Source organism: Chinchilla lanigera, unplaced genomic scaffold (assembly GCF_000276665.1).
Source record: "Chinchilla lanigera isolate Chin_1 unplaced genomic scaffold, ChiLan1.0 scaffold00030, whole genome shotgun sequence".
Lineage (NCBI taxonomy): Eukaryota > Metazoa > Chordata > Mammalia > Rodentia > Chinchillidae > Chinchilla > Chinchilla lanigera.
This window is the reverse complement of record NW_004955431.1, coordinates 8,647,503-8,665,237: the sequence shown is the minus strand read 5'-3', so window position 1 is coordinate 8,665,237 and position 17,735 is coordinate 8,647,503.

The following is a 17,735-nucleotide window of genomic DNA, read 5'->3' as shown; positions in this document are numbered from 1 at the left end:
TGTCTTCAAGGTTTTTACCTACTTTCTCTTCCAATAGGTTTAGTGTTTATGTTTTAATACTGAGATAGGATCAACTACATTCGGTTAAAGTATAGGTAAAAAATTAAAAAATACCATGAGAAGCATGTTTTTAATGAATGCTAATTATGTAACAGTACTAGTTTGAAATTGTTTTTATCATTTAGCTTAATTTTACTCAATGTAGCCATGCCTCAGGAGGACCCATGAGGATTTATAGTATGACCCCTGTGGATACTGAAATCGATGGGTGCTTAAGTTGCTTGTATAGGATGGTAGAGAATTAGAGTAGAACCCATGCAATCCTCCCTTATACTTTAAATAATATCTAGTTTACTTATAATAATATAAATCTATGTAAAGTTGTTATACTATATTCTTTTGGGGATGTGACAAGAAAAAGTCTGTACGTATTCAGTATACATGGAATCTGTTTTCAAATATATTGATCTGGAGTTGAGTTAAAGTGGTTGAGTCCATATTTAGTACAGATGGAGTTTTTAAAAATATTTCTATTGAGCCCAAACACCTGTATATACAAGGGCCTATACCTATTGGACTAAGAATTGTATTAGGAGCTGGAGGTAGAAATAAATAAGACATAATATCTGTCCTTATATGACTTTCATTTTTGAAGAAAAGATGACAGACATAAACAGAATATTTCAAAAACTATTAAAATACAGTAGTAGATACATGAATGAGAAGCTACAGAACCACCAGTTCAGAACCAGATAAAGCAATCTGGGCAGCCTGACCATGGAAGAGATACCTAAGCTGAAATTGATGAACAAATCAATAGAAGTTGTCTAGGAGGAATAGGGGGGAATTCTATACAGGAGTAGCAAAACAGTTCAGAAATGGTCTGTGCAGGTGGGTGACATGAGTCTATGTCACAGAAGGTAAATTTTTGTTAAGGAATGTCAGGAACAGAGACTTAGAGAGAGGTAGGAAAAGTCTACATCTTGAAAATCTTTGTATTATAAACTAAGGACCTAGGTTTTTGACATTGATATTCAAACTTTTATCTAATTTGCATATATGACTAATGACATTTTGGGCAAGATCTGTTTTTAGAGATCTTTGCTGCTGGTTTTGTGCCGCTTTTGATGCACCAGTGAAGTGTCCTGATTATCTGTATTTCCATTAAAAGCATCAGAAGTACAAACAAGTAAGAGAAACATCTTTATAGGCATAACCTTGTACAAGATTTGAGGTACGATCACAAAACACAGTTTGTGTCTAAATTTTTAAAAAAATTAATACAGTAAGGGACACATTTGTATTAATCTCCCCCAAAATTCAAAATATCTCCCCCACTTTGAACACAGTTATCTCATCATTCTTTCCATTTTCTGAAGCAATCCTGAAAGCCCTCTTGCCAGTGTCTTTGCCCTTTTTCTGAGATCTCTTTTTTTATCAGTATATGTTTGTGATAATATATATATATATATATATATATATATAAACGATATATATATTTATACTTTTTACTTTCCCTCTTCTGTCTCCCTATGGAATATCTTTTCACGGTTGCCTCTGTGCCTTGTGTTGATTCAAAGTGCTTATGGAAGTTTTTGCCAGATAAAAATATTTCAGTGAGTTCTCTTTGTGTTTGTTTGTGGTACCAGGAATCGAACTCACGATCTCACGCTTGCCAGGCAGGTGCTGCACCGCTGAGCTATATCCCCAGTCCCTCATTTCAGTGTGCCTTATCCTTGTTTACTGGATTGGGCACTGTGTGACTTCTGCTCTTCTTCAAAGTCAAAATGACCATGAAAGGTGACACTTTGAATTGATTCAGGACATGGAGGCAGCCACAACAGCAGAATTAAAGACGCAAAGGAGAACTTCCAGAGCTGCTTCAAAATGTGGCTAAAATAATAAGTGTGTCTGAAGTGAGGAGAAGTGTTTTGTATTTTGAGGGAGCTTAATGGCTGTGTGACTTTGTTAACTGGTAAAAACTTTAAACATTAGGTGTATTTTGTGATCATAGTTTGTATAAGGGTATTCCTATGAAGATGTTAATCTTGCTTGAACTTCTGATGCTCTTATGGAAAGACAGTGAAGGTTACAGTCTTAGCCACCAGGGTCTCAGAACATAACCCGGTTTCAAAATAGGACTGCTGCAGATACAGATAAAGTGAGGTCAAACTTGAGGAGAGTTGGTCCTTCATCTGGTATCAATGATCTATAAAAAGAAAATCTGTATGGAGACAAGCATACAGGGAGAATTCCTGGGGAACAGTAGAGTTATCCAGCTAAAGCCAAGGAACTTCCAAAAGCTAGGAGTAAGGCACCTTCAGTGGGAACATGGCCTTGCTGATACCTCAATCTCATAACCTTTAGAATCTTCAGGCAGTCAGTCTGTGTTGTTTGTGGCTCTCAGTTTGTAGTACTGTGTTATGGTCGCATTATTGAACTAATATACCATCTTAAGGACAAGGTTTCAAATATTAAAAGTCTACTGTTCTCCAAGAAAAAAACAAAATCTCTGAAATGTGTGCTTTGAAAATACTGGTCCATAACTGGTGTTGTGGCAAAACCTGCAATCCCAGTATTTGGGAGGCTGAGGCAGGAGGAGCACCATGAGTTTGAGGCCAGCCTCAGCTACATAATGAGTTCAGGATATTCTGAACTACATAGTGAGGCCCAGTCTCAAACAAACAAATAGCAAACAAACAAACAAATCTCTGGTTTGCAAAGGCTAGTTCTTAAAGACTCCACACAGAAGGGTTTTATATGACCAAACCCTTGCTGGAGCTCTATAACACATTGTAAAAAAATTGTCCCAGGATTCCTGCAGCCCAGAACCCAGGATCCCTTTCTATATAACCACAGAAAAATATTTTTTCATTATAACATCATTTGGGATTTTTGCTCCTAGTATATTCAGCTCTAGTGACATATATTACTGACTTTCAAAAGTTTATTGTCTTTTGTTGTAATAAATGTCCCATTGCAAAGCAGTTGATGTCATAAATATAAGTTTCCTACATACATGATGGTACAATTTGAGCACCTTTTATGGTAATCATAATGCTTTTGCACTCATTCAACCTTTCCCTTCCCTAACTGCTGCTCTAGAGACATCTTAGCAAATTACTATGACTTCAAATGTGACATGTAGTGTTCTAGAATACAGAACTATACATTTTGGACCTTCAAAAACACAGTGACTTCTCCTTAGAGTAATTTCCCTCAGTGCATTTCTGTAAATAAATTGAAGGATTATAATAATTTTGTGTGGACACATAAGCCTACTACTTTCAGTTTTCCAGATAGTCTTGTTTTATAAACATTACTTTTCAATGAGCATATTATTGAAAGGAACTTCAAGAGTGAAGTTTTCTTTGTAGAATAGCACCCAGCTTTTGATAGTAATTGTGCCAATCTTGATTCTGATTATTAATAAGGTAAAAGCATCATGTTTTTGCCCCTTGGGAATATTTCACCTTCTTTTCAGTTAGAGAAATGTTTTTCATTGTACTTGCTTGTGATGTTTTTATGTGTATGTGAGACACCTGTTACGATCTATCCACTTAAACTCATTGCTAATTTCTCTACTGCCATTTGCTGATTTCTGTGGTGACTGAATTACCTGTGCTACAAATGTTTCTCAAGGCATGTGGAAGCAACTTGGGAAAAGGATAAGCAAGCAAACGTGATGACATTAACACTGAAAATATAGAGGAATAATCAGTCTTTAAGTCAGCCAGGAGTTTTTCTTTAGGACATATCTTTCACATTATGTCACAATAACAATAATTTGTGGGAAATGTTTGTACCAGAAATGTAAGGAGACGCCCATAGCTTCAAATTCGTTGTACTTCATATGAAGGACTTGGCTCACGAAACCAGCAGATCTGGGATTTCTGAAGGAAAATTGCTATAAATCACTCATTTTCCCTCTGGATGAGTGAGGTAGCTTTAGAAGAAGTCTGGCATTGCCTCACATATTGTAAAAGAAAGCCAACAGAAAATAATTTCTAATTCTCTACGTGACTCTGTGAGTATCATACCTATAAATGCAGATGTCTCAAAGGCAACAAAATAAATGTTATCTACAGTTCTTTATCTTTTATGCACTAGCAACACTGACCCTTATTTGGGAAGAATGAGCCTTCCAAACTGAGCTTGTGGTAAACTCAGCTTACTTTTATCACCAAAGGTCTGATTCCAAGGTTTAGTATTTTCTTAATTAAACATCATTAGACAACATCGTTTTCCTAGTCATTATTTTCTGCCAGCAATGAGGTTGTTTTTTCCTCTGCTCAACCATGATTTTCCCTCTAAGGTCATGACTCAAGGCTGAAAGATGTGCCTGCACATATATCGTTCTGATTTTTTTGCTACAGAGGTAACATATACAATGACTAAGCCACTTGAGCTTCATTTTGTGCATTTGGAGTTCCATCTAATCTTCCTTTTTTAATCAACCTTTGTTTGCTTTGCTAATGGGATAAACTTTTAAAGTCCAATAATTTCTAATCTGGCTGGCCAGGCAATTAGCTTTGTGTGAAGGTCAACTTGAGTCTCCAGCCCTTCCTTGTGTACCTCTCACAAACTCTTCATTAGAGTGACCAAAGAGGGGCAACTGTGATGGAGTGAGAAACCAGGAACCTTTCTGGCCTATTTTGATAGGGATGAATTTCACATTTTCTTTATCTTGGTTACTTTTCTCTTGTTGCTGGGACAAAATATCTGATGCCCAAAATTAAGGAAGGAAAGTTTATTTCACTTACAGTTTGTGGAGGTTTTAGTCCATACTTGGTAGGTTACAAGGCAGAGTGGCACATGGCAGAGGGCTACAGCTCATCGCAGAACAGAGCAAAGGCAACAAGCACTAAAGTGAGGAATGGCTGCAAGCAACCTCTTCCTCTCCCTTACATATGCAAGCTATCCACCCCAGGGCGGGTGCAGCTCTCATACCCATAATCAATCAAACTCTAATAGCCTGCCCTATGACTGCATGAGACTTTGGGGGGACACCCAGACACAAACCATAACATTCTTCATCTGGCTAACCTAACTATTTGCAACAAAATACACAGTACCATGTTAAAATCCAGCTGTTGGGCATATCGCCTAGTTTTTGTTTTGCATAGGGCAGTGGATGGTCTCAACAAATTTTGCAAGGGATATGCATTTAGGTGTGTGTGTGTGTGTGTGTGTGTGTGTGTGTACAAGAAATGGGAGGGGGTTTCATAGAGGGAGTGAAACCATAGGGAAGGAGGAGACAGAAAGAGGGATAAATGTGGTTGTGGTAGAGTGCAAACTGGGTCAACTAGAGTGATGAATAAAGGTATATTTAAGAACTTTGCTCAGGCTTAATATAGTTCCCTTTTCTATTTCTCTAATGCAAGTATAGCAGTAATCTTTCATTATTTTTTCCAAACTTTTCATTTTGAAAATTTGAAAAAGTAGCAGACCTGTATAACTTTCACATAGAGTTACTGTTTTTTGTTATTTTGCCACATTTGCATTTCTCTGTCTCTATATGTGTATATTATTTGGCTAATTATTTAAAAGAGAATTGCAGGAATTATGGTGTTTTAGTCCCAAATACATAACTCTATGAACAAAGATTCTTTTATATAGCCATTATTTTATGTAGGAAAATTAATAGTAACTAAAAATACCAAATTTTGAATTTCTCATGTTCAAATTTCTCTATTTTTTAAAAGTTTTTAAATTTAGATTTGTTTAAATTCTAGGATCCAATAAAATTTACAATCTGTATTTGATCATTATCTCTCCTTTCATCTAGAACAGAGTCCTGTCTTCTAATGTTTTTTTCTGAAATTAATTTTGGAGAAGTTCAGTGTCATTGTCATGTAGAATGTCCCATAAGCTAGGTTACATGATTGCTTTCTTATGATGAGATTAAGGTTAAGTATTTTTAGAAATTTTAGGTGATGTTATGTAATTTTTATTAAATCACACAGGGACTAAGTGTCCACCTATAATTTAGCCAAATTGTTGAAAGCCAGATCTCTGCATTATAAAAGTATATCTTCATTTTAAAAATTATAAGAAGTTTATGGATGCATGTAAAAATTTTTTCTTCAACACCATTTAACTCAATAGTTTTATATATTTGTTGAATCAGCTGTTACACTGGAGATTGTAACATTTCATTTAAAAGATCTATCAGTCTTTCTACATTTATGAACTGTTATTCCACAAAGAAAAATCTGTCTCTCTTTGTCTCTCTTTCAAATACCCTTTTGATTTATGGTCTCCTTGCTATATTATTTTTTTTTATTTAACATTCACATGCTCAAGTTATACAAAATATGTCCAATTGGAGCTTTCAAATATCAATACGTTTTATTATGATAGAAAAGCACATGACAAAGCACCAGATTAATTATTTTTGTATACACAATATGGTAGTGTTAACTGTACACACACTGACAAGCAGCAAATTTCAAGAAATTTTTCATCTTATAAAACTGGAACTGCAGACCCCCTGAACAACTCCTCTCCCGTTTCTTCTCCTTCCAGCTTTTGACAACCTCTATTCTACTTTCTGATTTTTGTACTTTGACTTTTTACCAGCAGACACTTTACATACATGAAGTCAATCAGCATTTATCTTTTTGTGACTGATTTCACTTAGTGTAATGTCCTCAGTGTTTATCCCTGTGGTAGTAATATGACAGAATTGTCTTCTTTTTAAGGATTAATAATATTCTATTATCCACTCTTTGTCTATTCATCCATCCATGAGCATTGACGTTATTTCCACATCTTGGTTATGTGCATGATTCTCATTTATTTATGTCTTTAATTTGTTTCAGAATTTATTTCAGTTTTCAATGTATAAATGTTTTATTTCCTTAGTTAAATTTGTTACTAAAATTTTATTTTTTTTTTGTTAATAAAATGGGTTTGTTGGCTTAATTTTTTTGTTTTATTTTGTTTTGTTTTTTTTCTTTGGTTTTTTGGTTTTTCTCCGGTACCGGGAACTGAACTCACGACCTTGTGCTTATCAGGCAGGCGCTTTGCCGCTGAGCTAAATCCCCAGCCCCTGTTGGCTTAATTTTTTTCAAATTACTCATGGTTAATGTGTTAAGACACAAGCAATATTTGTATACTCATGGTTTTATCCTGCAATGTTGCCAAATTTATTTATTGCCTCTAACAGCTTGTACGGAGATTTTAGTGTTCCTACACATAAAATTATGACCTTGAATAGCAGGTAATTTTACTTCTTACATTTCTATTAGGATGCCTTGTGTTTCTTTTTCTTGCCTGATTGCTCTGGCTAGATCTTCTAGTACTATTTTAAATAGAAGTGGTAATAATTGGCACCTTTTCTTTGTTCTTGTTCTTCAGTGAAAAACATCCAAATTTTGCACCTGAGTATGATGTCACCTGTGTGCTTTTAGAGTATATGCTTTATTATGTTGGGACAATTTCCTCTTAGTACTAGTTTGAGTGTTTGTTGCTGTTGTTGTTGTTCAGTCATGAAAGGCAATTAAATTTTGTCAAATAATTTTATTGTGTGTATAGAGATGAACATGCAGATTTTGTCCCTTATTTTGTTAATGTGATGCAATATAATGATTGACTTTTAAATACTGGCCCACCTTTTCATTCCAGAAATGAGTCCTCTTTGGTCATGATATAATAATCTCTTCTTGCGGATACTAAGTCTATTTGTAGGGTGTTCCTTTCTACCTTTCTTTTCCAGAGTTGAGTGTATACAATTTGTCCCTTAGTTATCTCAAATTCTTCTGGTAGTCATCTCCATGCACAAGCCCTATTTTTGTGCATTTTAAGTGTTTGCTTATGATGTAGAAGTTTTGAAGGAATAACCAGGGACCAGAGTGTATAAGATCTTTAAATGCATGGTAAAAACTTAGGATTTTTTTCTATTTTATGTATCATATTACTTACAAACCATAACACTTAAGAAGGTAAAAGTTCTGTGTCATTATCACTTTTATCTTTAATGAGAATATAACAATAAGTAATACTCCTTGGTGTAAAATACAGTCTGGAATCTTTAAGAAGGAGTAATGCTGCTTCATAACATTCAAATTGGCTTATATCTGGGCAGCGTCCAAAGATAACAATGTTCTATAATACTGCATATGTTATTGGTATAAAATTCTTATTTATAATAACAAAATCAAATGACATTTTAAAACCTGTTAATCCTAGGTTCAAGCTGTGTGAGAAAATGTGTGTGAAGGAGAAAAAGACATGATTAATTACTACTCCTGAAAGGCAAGTTCTGTGTAGGATTCAAATACTCACTGCAAATACCTACTTTCTGCTCTGATTGTTAAATGAATGAAACACAATGGAAGAAATTATAGTGACAATTCTAAAATTAATGTTAATAAAAAGATAAATTCACATATTGTAGAGTTCCTTGAGACACCCAGTGGGTCACTGTCTGTTCAGTTTGACTGGGGATGAGGGTGGAAGGCTGCTAACTCCACAAAGCCATGACATCTTGAAGGTGGGATGTAGCAATAAAGGAGCTACAAAGTCAGAAGAAAAAAAATGCTACAAAGAAAAAAGAAAGAGAAATATACAAATAATGATGGCATAATCAGAGCAATACCAGCTTTTACTGAGTGTGACTGGAGAACCAGGTTTTTACTGAGCCCCTCCACACCTTCCCAGCAGGGAAATTAGTACAGCATTGCTTCTAACAAGTGGAGGTAAAAGAAGAGATGTTGGTTTGGTTTTGCCAACTTTACCCATTACTTGGAAGGGAACTCAGGATATTGGCTGCTTCTGCTAGGAATTAACTTCCTTTCTGTGCAGGGGAAACAACGCTGCTTCCGCCTGGTTGAAGTGTGGACAGAAAGATTGATTCCCTCACTTGGCCTGCTCAACCTGTGCTGAGGGAAGGAAGTTTCTTCCGTGGTATATAGTTAGAGTAGGGCAGCTATTAAATTTTCCCAGTGCTTCGGATGGGAAGATTATGTTTTCTTAAGGCTTTCTGTGTGCTGCCAGGTCTGGGTTGTGCGCTAGTACAGCACCTCTTCCAGGTTGCAAAGGAGATTGTAAGGAAACCCAAGATATTCTTCACTCACCTTACCCACCCATGCTCTTCCAAATGTTCTGAGGTCCCTAGGTGGTCAGTCTTCTTTTGCCTATGTTTCCCAGTCCCCTTAAGCTTGCTTATTGGGTTATATCCAGGGATTTCAGTGGTTGGAAGGAGGACCTGGGAGGAATATGGCCGCTCTATCTTGATAGAACTGGAAGTTTCTAGGTTGTGTTGTTAAAGAATGTTGAATATTCATCCCCTTTACTGTATTCTGATATTGTTTGGATAGAGATTTCTAAATCAAATCGTGCTGCTCCATTGACTTTAGCAACTTTATTTCCTATTCCTGCCTTATCCAGGACCTATGGATTCTTTCAATAACAAGGTAGTTGTGCTGGAAACAAATCCTATCATACTAAAAAGTGTGATACAGGGATGCTCAGAAGTGGCCCTGCTCTCTATTTTCTTATCTGGATGTGATTCTTTCAGGAGACTTCTCAACTCTAATAATGAGACTTTTACCTGTCAAGTCCAGGATTTTTCATTTTTACCCCTACTGATGTTTTAGACTAGATAATTATCTATTGATAATACTGGGTTGAATGTACTGGGTCCAGATGTACTAAAAATGTTTGCATACTGTTTGAGTCCAAGTTGTTGGTCACTTTTATTCAATTCTACAAACAATAAAATCTCAATCCTATATTTAACTCGAATATATATAATTTTAGTGATTTGGGGAGAGACTGGATTTAGAAAAGCTTATCTTTATCTTTGCAGAAAGGAGCTCTTTGTGGGCACTGTCATAGAGGAGTTATCACCAAGTTGTTTATAAAAATAATCCAGTAAAGTCAGTATTTAATGTGAGTGGAATGCAAGAAATATTTTAATCTGTGTTCTGAGCTAGTACCCAGGAGCACATCCATAGAAAGTTCTCTGTGAGAGAGTGTAGACTTTCTCTGAGAAGTGTATACAATGTAGGAGTTACTAAAGAGAGTGGTTTCTTTCATTAGGATTAGGCTTAATGGGAAATGAAAGAAATGCTAAGAAAATTTTAGTTTCTTTTTTAAAAAATCAAATCCCTCTCTCCTTGCTCCAGGGTATATATGAAATAGAAAGAGATTTTTGTCCATCTTTTTGCTTAATTTCTGGGAACCCAAAATGCCTTTTATATAATTCCTTCTGCCTTTGCCATTTCCTTCTTTCCTTTCTTTTCAGTAAATTTACTTCAACTGGTACCTAAAGATATAAAAATTACATATGTTTTATTCATTTTACTAATTTCAGTCATCTTTTTCTCTCAGCTACACTAGCAAAAGGTTTTTCTATTTTATTTATTTTGAAGAGACAAGTCTTTATTTCATTGATGATTTTGTCTTTATTTTTGCTCTGATCATTATTTCTTTCCTTATACTAACTTTGAATTTAGTTTGTCTTCATTTTTCTGTAGTTCTTTTTTGATTTCATTTTAGAGAGAAAGAACAAAAACAATGATACAGAATTTGAAAACAAGATAATAGAAAATAAAAAATGGTTGTTATATTGCATGGTGTTTTCTCCAAAGCAGTTGCTTAACTTATAAAGGCATGAAAAACTGCTCAAACAATATAAGTGCAAATTGCTTCTTTTAATGAACTAATAGAAATTACTAGTACAATTATTTTAGCTTTATTTTGTGTATATGTAATTTTTTTTCTTCCCTTATCCAAATTGTCCTTTCCTTTTGAGCAGTTTCTTTCTCTTTTACAACATCAATTATACCTTTCAGATTTTATTTATTCTTTCAAGCTCTTACACTAGGGAGACAATACAATGTTTACACATGTGAGTCTGATTTATTTCACTTCTGAGTATGGTCTCTAATTGTGATCTCCATTTACCTATAAAAAGCTTGAAGTTATCCTTTTTATAGCTGAATAGTACTCCACTGTATAAAAATAGCATATCTTTTCTATCTATTCCTCTGTTGATGAACATTTTGGTTGTTTCCAAGATTTAGCTATTACAAATCATGCTATAAACATGGGTGTACATATATCACTGTGGTATGATGTTTTCATTTCTTCTGGGAAAATACCCAGAAGGGGATTCACTGGGTAGAATGGGATCTCTAATCCTAGTTTTTTGAGGCAACTCCACTCTTATTTCCACAGGATTGCACCAGTTTATACTCCCACCAACAGTGGAGAAGGGTTCCTCTTTCCCTACAGCCCCTCAAGCATTTGTTATTGGTTGATTTCTTAATGATAGTCATTCTTTCTTGGGTGAGATGGAATCTCACTGTTGTTTTAATTTGCACTTCTCAGATGATCAATGATGTTGAATGTTTTTTCATATATTTATTTGCCATTTGTATTTCTTCCACTGAGAAGTGTGTATTCGTCTCAGATGCCCATTTTTAGATTGGGTCTTACAAACTGGTGGCCTGATTTCTTTCAGTTCTTTATACGATCTAGGTAGAAGTCCTTTGAGAAACTGTTGGCTAAAATGTTTTTCCCATTCTGTGGGTTTTCTTTTCATTCTCTTGGTGATTTCTTTTGATGCTCAGAAGCTTTTTAATAGATAATATCCCAGTTGTTGATCATAGGAAATATTTTCCCTGAAGTTTATGTTCATTAACTCTCTACTGAATCCTATGTTTTCAAGATTTCTACCTAATTTCTCTTCCGGTAGATTTAGTGTTTCTGTTTTAATATTTACATCCATTTTGACTATAGTTTAATGTGTGATGACAGACATGGGTCTAGTTTTAGTATTTGGCATATGGAAATCCAGTTTTCTAGTACTATTTATTAAAGAGGCTATCATTTTTTCAGTGAACATGTTTGGCCCCTTTGTGAATGATAAGGTGGCTGAGTGTGTTTGAAGTTGTGTCTGCAAATTTTAATCTCTTCCATTGATCCTGGGGTCAGTTTTTCTTGGCAGGACCATGCTAATTTTATCACAGTAGCTTTCCAGTAAAATTTCAAGTCATGGATTGTGAAGTTTCCTGATTTGTCTTTGTTGCCCAGGATTGCCTTTTCTATCCTAGGTCTCTTCTGGAATCCATATGAATTTTAGGAACGTTTTCTCTAGATCTGTGAGGTATGCTAATGGTATTTTGATCAGGATTGCATTAAATTTGTATATCAGTTTTGAGAGTATGGCCATTTTCAGAATGTTTGTTCTTCCCTATCCATGTGCAAGGGATATCTTTCCATTTTCTGACATCCTCTTCAATCTTCTTTTTCAGAGTATAGATCTTTTACTTTCAATAATTTTCAATGGATAGATCTTTTACTTTCTTTGTTAGATTGACTCTTCAGTGCTTCATTTTTTTGGATGCTATTGTGAAGGGTGTATTATTCCTAATTTTTCTTTCAGTGAGTTTGTTGTTTGTGTACAGGAACACTATTGACTTTTGACTTTGTATTCAACTATATTACTGAATTTAGTTATTAATTCTTGGAGTCTATTGGTGGAATTTTTTGGGTCTTCCATGTAAAGTATCATGTCATCTGGAAATAATATTAATTTAGCTTCTTCCTTTTCTCTCCTTATTCCTTTTATTTTTCTCTCTTATCTAATTTCTCTGAGTAATGTTTCCAAAACTATATTGAATAGGAGTGGTGATAGTGGACATCCTTGTCTTGTTCCTGATTTTAAAGTCAACGTTTTCAGTGTGTGTTCATTTAGTATGATGTTGGCTGTTGGATTGTCCTAGATGGCTTTTATCATGTTGAAGGAAAGATCATCTATTCCTATTTTCTGTAGGGTTTTTATCATGAATGAATGTTGGACTTTATCAAAAGTTTTTTCTGCATCTACTGTGCTAATAATGTGTTTTTTCTCTTTGACTCTCTTGATATGGTATATTACATTTATTGATTTATGTATACTGAACCATCCCTGCACTCTTGGGATGAATCCTTCTTGGTCATGGTGTGTAATCTTTTTGATGATTTGCTGCATTTTGTTTGCTAGTGTTTTATTTTATTTATTTTTTTGCTAGTATTTTATTGACTATTTCTGCATCTATGTTCTTTAGGGAGATTGCCCTATATTCCTCTTTTTAGTTGGGTCTTTCTGTGGTTTGGTATCAGGGTAATATTTGCCTCCAAGAATGAGGTAGGGAGAATTACTTCCCTTTTAATTTCTTTACAGAGTTTGAGAAGTGTTGTCCTTAAATGTTATCTAAATTTCTTGTGGAATTCAACAGCGACTCCATCAGGACCTGGGATTTCCTTATTGGTAAGTTTTTTTTATTACATTTTCAAATTCATTGACTGATATTGGGTTATTCAGAATTTTTATATCTTATTGATTCACCTTTGGTAATCCATGTTTCTAGCAATCTGTCCATTTCTTCTGTGTTTTTCATCCTATGAGTAAAGATTTTTAAAGTAGGTATTGAGATCTTGTGAATTTCCACAGAATCACTAGTGATTTCACTATTTTCATACCTCATTGCATGAATTTAAGTCTTTTCTTTCCTTTTTTGGATAAGGTTGGCTAAAGGTTTATCAATTTTATTTATTCTTTAGAAGAACCAACTCTTTGATTCATTAATTCTTTCTATTGTTTTCTTGTTTTTTTTTTTTTTGGTACTGGAACTTGAACTCAGGATCTTGTGCTTGCCAGGCAGGTGTTTGTGCCGCTGAACTATATCCCCAACCCTGTATTGTTTTCTTAGTCTCAATTCTGTTAATTTCTCCTCTAATCTTTATAATTTCTTCCCTTCTATGGGTTTTGGGCTTGACCTTCTGTTCTTCTTTAGAAGTTTGAAGTTCAGCATTGGGTCGTTTATTTGTGATCATTCTGTTCTCCTAATGTGAGAATTGACCACTCTCAATTGCCCTCCTAGAACTGCTTTCATTGTGCCCCACAGGTTCTCATAAGTTGTATTTGCATTTTCATTTCATTGTAAATATTATTTAATTTTTTCTTTAATTTCATCTGTGGCCCATTGGTTGTTCAGGAGGGTGTTATTTAACTTCCATGTGTTTATGGAGTTTTTGTAGTTTCTTTTGTTCTTAATTTCCAATTTCATTTCACTGTAGTCAGATAGGTGTGGGATAATTTCAATTCTTTTGCATTTGTGTAAGTATATTCTGTGGGCTAGTATATGGTCTAATTTAAAGAACAGCCCTTATTGAGCTGAGAAGAATGTGTATTTCTGATGTTGTTGAGTTGAACATTGTAAATGTTCTACTAAGTCCATTTGTTCACAGATTTAGTTCAGTTCTGTTATTTCTGTTATTTTTTTTTTTTTTTGTACCAAGAATCAAACTGAGGACTTTGTGCTTGCTAGGCAGGTGCTTCGCCACTTAAGCTATCTCCCTACCCCTGAGTTCTGTTATTTCTTTGCTGATTTTTTTGTATAGTTGATCTATCTCTCTGTAACAATGTGTTATTAAAACGTCCCATTACAATCGTATTCTGCCTTATTTGATTTTTCACATCTATTAACATTTGTCTCATATAGTTGGGTGCTCCCATATTTGGTGAATATATATTTATGATTGGTATATCTTCCTCTTGATGTTCTCCCCTGAGAAGTGTGTAGTAGGCTTCTTTATCTTTTGAACATTCTTCATTTGAAGTTCACATTGTCTGCAAAAAGTAGAGCTACCCATGCTTTTTTCTGTGTTTCTGTTCTATGAAGTATTGTTTTCTTTGACTTTCAGTCTACAATTTTTTTTCATTTTAAATTCAATAAAGAGGTAACAAAATAACAATAACATAGACAAAAACAAAACCACACACACAAAATAAAAATGATACAGGATTTTAAAACAGAATGATGGGAATTATCAGTGATTTTCCTATTACATATTGTTATCCTCAGTGAAGTTGCTCAGATTACCATATGTAAGAATGCAAGATTGATCAAACCATTAAAGAGAATAAAAAAATAATAAAAAACATTAAAAATGATACAGAGCTTCACTAAACAAGATGGTAGGAATGCACCAGTGGTTGTTACATTGCATATTGTTGTGTCCAAGTTAGTTGTTCAGACTACCAAATATAAGCATGCAAAATTGATTAAAAATTTAAGTATTAACTATTCTTTTCAAAAAATCAGTAGACATCAACAGTACAATTATCCCAGTTATTCTTCTATATATCTTTTTCCCTCTCTGCTTTCTTTCTTTTTTGTGAGTTTCTTGGGTACAGCGTATTGTTGCATCTTGTTTCTTGATCCATTCTGCCTATGTTTATTTTGATTGGTGAGTTGAGGCCATTTCCACTGATGGTTATAACAGATATTTATTGGCTTATCCATGTAATGTTATTTTCTTGCTCTTGGTTCCCTGCTTTCCCCCTCTGTTTAATTTTTTGCCCTTCCTGATGGTTTCTTTCTGATGTTGTTCTTGGAATTGTGGTCATTTTCATCTCTATCTAGAATATCTTTCAGTACTCTTGTAGGCTTGGTTTTGTGGTCATGAATATCTTGTTATTCTTTGTCATGGAACTATTTTATATAGGTTTGCCGGGTACATCAGTCAGGGTTGGCAATTGTTTTTCCTCAGGACTTGAAATACTTCACTCCAAGCTCTTCATGACTGGAGGGTTTGTGCTGTGAAGTCAACCATGATTCTAATGCACTTTCCTGTATAGGTGATCTTCTTTTTTTTTTCCTCTAATAGCTTTTAATATTCTGCATCTGTACTGAATTTCTGGGATCCTGATTATTATGTCTGGGTGTCAATTTATTTTGGTCATGGCTGTTTGAAGTTCAATATGCCTCACTTACTGTGTGATTCTCTTCACATGTTCGGGAAATTTTCTGTTATTAGTTCTGCATATTGTCTTTTTTGACATTTGTGTTGACTCCTGCTTTTACATTGACACCTATCAATCTTATATTGTTTCTCTTTGCATCATTTTGCAACTGTTGAATTGTTATTTCCTGGTTTCTTACTTTTTAAAGAAATCTTTCCTTTTGTGATCACTAGCTACAGTCCTGTCTTCAAGGTCTGAATATCTTTCTTCAGTTTTATTAGTGGTTTTTCCAGCTTTCAATGGAATTTTTAGTTTCTTTGATATCTCTTTCAATGTTTCTTCCATTCTAATTCATTCCTATATTGTTCATTCAAGATTTCCATCATTCTCTTATGCTCTTCTTTTTTTTATTTATGTCTTCTTTAGACATGTTGAGCAATTCTTTCATTATTCTTGTCATTTATTTTTTTACCTGAGAGAATATTTCTGATCTTATTTTTTCTATAGCCTCCAAGAGTTGTTTATTTACTTCAGTTGCTGTTATTTCAGAAATTTCAGGTATGTGCCTTCCAATTTCTTCTATATTGATATTTTCTGGGTTTGTTCTGGGTGGGCTGGATTTCTGAGATTGTATTTTGCTTCTTTGTCTTGTCATTTTCTATTTAAAATTTTTTAATTTTGTTTTTGTGATGATCCTTGTAGTAGTGAGCTATATCACTAACACTGAAGCTTCTCTAGAAAAAGGCTGTTGTTCCAAGTTGTTTTCTGTGTGTAAGAGATTGTTGGTTTGTGTCTGCCCCAACATCCTACCTTTTTAATTAACTGGGAGTGGGATGTTGGTATCTGTTTGACTCAGTCCCCAGTCTTTTGGTGGAGAGTTGTGGTGAGGATATTACCCCAGAGCTTCCCAGTACTGTTACAGAAGGGAGAACAACTGATTACAACAGATATGTCATCCTAGCTAAAGTAGTACAAATATGAGTAGTGACAGTGGCAAGCACAATTTAGAAATTGGCAAACTGTGGTACTATTGCCTTTGTATTTTAGACCAAAGGAGCAAAGTCTATAGTTATATAACAGAACCATTTGTAAATTAAGAGTTTGTATGCAAAGTGTTTCCCCTTGGCAGCGTGAATTTACCTTGTGGTGGGAAAATTTAGGAAGGACGCTGTGTAAGATAATGATAACTGGAAAGGAAGTACAAGCAAGTCTGGAAGATAAACAGTGGTCACATAAGGTCTGGGAAACTAGAGAAGGGGGTAGAAAAGAAGGAATGAAGGAGTGCTCGAGGAGTTATCTGAACTTGGTCTCCAGATTTGAGGGATAGGATTAGAAAAAGAAAAAGAAAAAAAAGAAAAAAATTGAGAAAAAAAAAAAAAGAAAAAGGAAAGGAAAGATAAAGACACACCATTGTTGAATTCCTATCATTATTTAGTGAAATTCTGTATCATTTCTAATTTTTTTTACTACTTTTATTCTCTTTAAAATAAAATAACAAGATAAAATAAAATGAAATTATATTTTAAAAAAGTAAGGAGGTGGTCCCACCCACTTCCTTCTATTCCATGTGTCTTTATCTCTAATCACAATGCTGGTTCACCTGACTTACCACCTGTTGGCCTGTATTTTGGACTTTTCCATCTTGCTGCTCCCACCTGTCCCTCATGTGCGTTCTAGTCCTGGTCCTATTGTGTGGCTGTTGTTCCCTTTGTGGCCTGGTCCCATGATGTAGGAGGAGGGGTTAGGCACCTGGGTTCCACTTACTGAGCTGGTTGCTGAGTCCCTGGTGCTTCCTGCACTGGCTGCTGATCTTCTCTCTAGTTCTTTAAGATGCAGTGTATAAATTGTTCTTTGATGTCTTCCTTCCTATGTGTTGATTGCCATCTACTACCTTCTTAGAGCTGCTTCTTTTACATTTCATAGATTTTGGTTTGTTGTTGTCCATTTTTAATTTGTTTCAAGGAATCTTTAATTTTCTTTTTCTTCTTTATTC